The following is a 6,141-nucleotide window of genomic DNA, read 5'->3' on the forward strand; positions in this document are numbered from 1 at the left end:
ATATCTACATATTATGGTATATTAGGAGTTTGTCGCTCATTCAATGTAAGTCGATCATCATCAAATCCAAATAGCTTGTGTCCTATCAGATTTAGGGTTGAGTAGAGAACAAGCATGACTGACCCATGGTCACTTATTCGTATTTGTCTCTATTTATTCATGTACAGAGTAATGACATCTATTTGACAAAAAATATGATTGATTCTCTAATTTTTCATCATGTATACATCATTAACAGTATATATTCATATATCATTTTATTTGTCAAATTACATATATATAATAATAAGTAGTACTGATAATATTTAATCTAAAATGAGTATGTACTGAATTTAATTAGGTCTAGGATCGAGTTCAAGTTCAAAGGCACTCAATCAATATTTATGGTTGGGTCATCTTCGGATCTAAAATCGAGTTCGGGTTCAAAAATGATTCAATCAATATTTAGGGTCGGGTAAAGAATAAACCTTACTTAGCCCAACTCTCAGTCTATGCTCACACCTATGAGTACATCATTTAGGCAAAGAAGAATTTAGATCGAGATCATATAGAAATAACCAATAAAATCTTAACAACGCATTAAAAATTTAATTCTAATTAAAATTTAATTTTAAATAATAGTACAAAATATATATATATCTTCAAACATGATGTGTTGAATATGTTTTCATAGAAGTTTTTCTCACATATACCTTAAAAAAGTGTTAGAGTGTTCATGGTACATTTTCCCTCTCTTTATATTTATTTATATAAAAGAAAATGCAAAAAAAAATGGTTCAGCTAAAGTGAAGAGGCAAAAGAAGGAGGATAATACTTTAGTTAGGGTTTTGTGGTTAGATGCTAAAATGCGCACAAAGTGTAGCAGAAGAAGGTAAGGAGCAGAAAGTGTATAATCAAATACATAAGTCTCAATTAGGTTCATGATCTGTTATGTGTCATGTATTCTATAGTGTATGTGCACAATCCTCAATTATTTAAAGTCAAGTAAGTAAGTGACTTAAAATGAGTGACTTAAAGTTAGTGACTTGAATATAACTTAATTTTTGTTTTCTTTTTATCCAAATGGAGGGGTAAGATATTAAAATAATAGCTTACTTTTTGTTTTCTTTTTTTCAAATGGAGACTTATAAAGGGCATTAAATGGGAAAAGGAAAAGGATTAAAATTTATTTTGAGTTTAATCGAAAGGGACACACATTGCTATTGAATATATATCAAGTTTCACTGGGAATAAATAATATGGCTTAGTCAATTAGATGAAGTTCGTAAGTTATTTTAAATTAGTTTACATTTAAATGAATAAGCAAATATATTTTATTCTCTTGAAAAAATATGAACGTTTATTATCAAAAGACATAGTTAGTAACATAACATAATTAGCACATATAATAGGTAGGTAGGTTAATGATATATGTTTGGCTTAAGGATGATAATGGGTCGGGATGGGTCCAGATATTGTATTACCTAGACCTGTCTGGTTGCTTCAATTTTAGACTTAGACCCGCTCAGGCATGTGTTGATACCTGCTAGGTCTATATCATTCACGCGTCACTGGGTATCCAATATGTTAAAAAATATTAAAAATAATTGTAATAATTTATGTAATTGTGTGTTTATTTCCTATAATCTAATATGTTATTTAGGTAATAAACAACACAAAAATTATAAAACATATTTAAAATTTTAAAGATATTTTAAATTGACTATTTCAACATTATGATGTAAATTAATTTACTAAGAATTATTCAATTAACACTTGTATTATACATATCAATTAACAATATAACATCACATCACTACTTAACTGTATAGCATGTAACATAACTATCACATTTATGAATTAACAATATAACATTAAATATATTTTATGATGTTTGGGATTCATCAATTAAGTATTATAAAAGTTTTTTAGAATAATAAAATTAATTTGTAATTTCTATATCTCAAGCATTGGGTATCTTAATATACAATCATTTATATAAAAAATATAGAAAAAACTTAAATCACCCCAAAAATATTTATAACTATTTCATTGTTTACTTTAGGAAAGAAAGATACATTTCTTTCTCATTTTGCTAATTATTGCAATTTTATGTTTCCTTACTAATGCAAAAAAGGATTGACTTTATTCTTATTTTCTTGATGAATTCATTCAATCATACAAGCATTTATACTATAACTCCTTAACTAACTATTGTTTGAGGAATAAGCAACCTATAAAAGGAAAAACTCAACTACCCAATAACAAATTACACAACTGAGAGTTAGTTACCAAACTGAAAATAACTACCCCAAACTAAAACAGAATGGAAAAGAGTATTAAACTGATTTAGCCAATGATTTGCCCTTGACCAACCTTGGTATGAAGTGGCTCGTGGCCTTGCTTGTCTATGCATGTGTCTTGGTTATTTTTATACGTGTTCACTGTGCCAACTTGATGCGTATGTGACTGAATTTCATGATGTGTGTCCATTATGTTCAATACCCCCTTGCAAGCTGAAGAGTATATATTTACTACTCCAAGCTTGGATAGAAGATATGTGAAAGGAGAAGGATCTAGTGCATTTGTCAGTATATCTGCAGGTTGTTCTGAGGTGGAAATAGGTAGAAGATGGAATAGTTTTGACTGAAGACGTTCTCTAACAACATGGAAATCGATGTCTATGTGTTTGGTCCTCTTGTGAAACACTGAATTTGCTACAATGTGCCTAGCGGAGTCGTTGTCACAGTAGAGTAATGCGGGTTGAGTGAAGGTGACTTGGAAATTGATAAGGAGAAAGGTGAGGTACTGGATTTCATAGGATGAAGAAGCTAATGCTCTGTACTCTGCCTCTAATGAAGATCTTGCAACTGTGGTATGCTTTTTGGACTTCCAAGACACCAATGAGTCATCAAGGAACACACAACAGCGACTAATTGATTTTTTGGAATCCACACAATCCTTGCTCAGGGTTGCCCTTTATATATCTAAGAACTCTAGTGAAGGCCTTGTGATGATTAGTAGTGGGTTGTGCTATGAATTGGCTTAGTTGTTGAACTACAAAACTTATATCAGGCCTAGAGTTAGTTAAGTAAGATAATCTACCCAATAATCTCCTATAACATGTAGGGTCATTGTAGGGAGGTACGTCATTTTGGCATAGCTTAGCAGTTCTAATTATAAGAGTATGTACTGCTTTTGATGCAAGGAAACCAGTATCTGTAAGGATATCTAAGGCATACTTTCTTTGGCACAAGGTTATTCCACTCTTAGTCCTAACAATCTCTAATCCTAGGAAATAATTCAAAGCACCTAGGTCCTTAATCTTAAATTTTTCATCAAGATAGTGCTTAACTCTCTCAATCTCATTCCTATTGTTTCCAGACAGTATCAAATCATCTACATAGATGAGCAGGGCAGTAAAAAGAGAACCAAATTTCTTAGTTAATAGGGAATGGTCATGACAAGATTGTGTGTACCCTAGGGACAGTAGGAACTGAGACAGTTTGGTGAACCACTATCTGCCTGCTTGCTTTAGTCCATACAAGGACTTGTGCAGTTTCCAGACTTTGTTAGGTTGATTGGAAATGACCCCTTGTGGCAAGTTCATATAGACATCCTCATTGAGATCACCATGAAGAAAGGCATTATTCACATCAAGTTGATGAACAATCCAGTTTTGAGATGAGGCTATTGCAAGCAAAAGTCTCACTGTGGTGAGTTTCACAACAGGGGCAAATATATCAAAATAATTTATCCCTTCAGTTTGATTAAAACCTTTTGCAACTAACCTAACCTTATACCTTTCTATGGAGCCATCTGATTTGTACTTTATTTTATAAACTCACTTGCAACCAATGGCTCTCTTATTTGGTGGCAGATCAACTAGACTCCAGGTTTTTTTACTTCAAGAGCAGTTAGCTCATTATGCATTGCTTCTATCCAATGGTATTAGGTGATGGCTTAATTGTAATGTTTAGGCTCACTGTGAGCACTGATGGACAAAGTGTAATTTAGGTGTGTAAGTGATATGGAGTGATAGGACAAAACAACTGAGAGTGGATTAGTCACTGTGGGTGTATTGGTGTTAAGCAAATGGTCATGGAAGTCTTTGAGGTAGGTGGGTGAATATCTGATACGATTGGATATTCTTGGGCTCTGTGTGGTGGAGATGTCTTGATCTAAGTCATTTATGTTAGTGTTTGGTGAAGTTTGGTGCTAGGATGCTTGGTCACTTATGGACTGTGAGTGAGTAGCATGAGTCATGTGGTTGTTAGTTGGTATAGGTATGGGTATGGCACAATGTTCATCCAGGAAATTGAAGCCATTCTCAGTGTTGGAAGGCTCACTGTTGGTGTTGTGATATGTGATTTTGTAAGGGGATACATGCTCATGGAAGACAACATGCCTTGGGATGAATATCTCTCTAGTTTTGAGGTCAAACATAACATATCCTTTGGTTCTAAGTCTGTGGCCAATGAACACACTTCCTAGCCCTTGGATCTAACTTGGTTCTTTGGTGAACTAGGATGGAGGCAAAACATAGGCATCCAAAGACCTTTGTTTCAAGAAGGTTGGGCTGCTTATTATGCAAAAGCTCATAGGGAGTCTTGTTTTCTAAGGTATGACTAGGAAGTCTATTAATTAGATATGTAGCATGTAAGACAGCGTAAGACCAGAAACTCTTGGACAACTTAGATTGAAAGAGGATGGTTCTGGTTACATTCATTATGTGTTTATGCTTTCTCTCAACTACTGAATTTTGTTGTAGGGTCTCAACACATGAAGTACGGTGTATCATTCCATACTCTCTAAAGAAAATAGGGTCATTGAATTATATCCCATTATCAGTTCTAATGACCTTCACTTGTTTCCCAAACTGAGTCCTAACCATCCTAACAAAATCATGCATCAAACCTCTACTCTATACCATAGAGTTCATAAAAAATAACCAAGTATGCCTAGAGTAATCATCAACAATAGTGAGGAAATACTTACGCCCATGAATAGATGAAATGCCCAAGGGTCCCCATATATCCCTGTGCATAATATCAAAAACATGCATGCTTTTGTTCATATTATTTGGAAAAGATAACTTGGCTTGTTTGCTCAAATGACAGAAATCACAAATCCTTGAGGAATCAAAATTAACATAGTCATAGTTCTTGCAAACAGATTTCAATACATCATGAAAAGGGTGACCTAGTCTATAGTGCCACAGATCAAAATTGTCATTCTTGCATACAACATTTACATTGTGTTTATTTTCAGTGTAGCCTTTAAGATTTCTACTAAGAACATACAAGCTATTTTTCACCTCAGCATGTTCAATCATCCTCGAGGTAGTCATATCCTAGATTGAATATTTTGAATCATCAAATGTTAGTCTGCAATGCATGGAACTAGTCAATTTGTATATGTAAATTAATTTGAACTTAAAGTCAGGGATGTAAAGAACATTATGCAGAGTAAGGGAATTAGAGAAGTTAATAGTTCCTGAAAATTTGGCCAAAGTGGTGGCACCATTTGGCAGATTGATGACAATGGGCTTGATGGAATAAAAGGCATCAAACTCCATTAGATCAGGGCACACATGATCAGTATAACACCGTGAATTTTACGATTTTGAATTATAAGATTTTATTAATATTTTTATTAAGTATATTTTTGAAAATGAATTTCTGGGAATTTTCGGTAAAGAATTAGACGAAACTCTAGTTGAGTTTTAGTCTTGAAATTCTATTTCCAATTTGGTGGTAAATTTTCATGACTTTCAGAGACAGTCGGTTTCAGACCGCTGTCGGGGTCAAATCTCACCCGGTACGGCTCAAAAAGTGGTTTTTGAGTTCCGTAACTCAGAATCAAATTCCGATCGTGCCGTTGTCTTCGTAATCACATTTTGAGTCAAGATAGACCCTGAGTTGGTCCATAACTATTTTCTAAAATATTTTCACTCGGAATGCCGAAATTCGAAGTTCCAACCGTAAAGTAAAATTGGGCGATCATCTTTGGCTACTCGAATATTGGCCGAAAATACTCAAGCATGGTTTTAATCGCATGTGTTTCGCCGAAGTCGTCGCGTCGCATGAGGCACTTCACAAAATCTAACCACTAAATCTTATAGATTTACCTTGATTTACTACCACCAAATCCCCTAAATCA

This window comes from Lupinus angustifolius, chromosome LG11, assembly GCF_001865875.1.
Source record: "Lupinus angustifolius cultivar Tanjil chromosome LG11, LupAngTanjil_v1.0, whole genome shotgun sequence".
Taxonomy (NCBI): domain Eukaryota; kingdom Viridiplantae; phylum Streptophyta; class Magnoliopsida; order Fabales; family Fabaceae; genus Lupinus; species Lupinus angustifolius.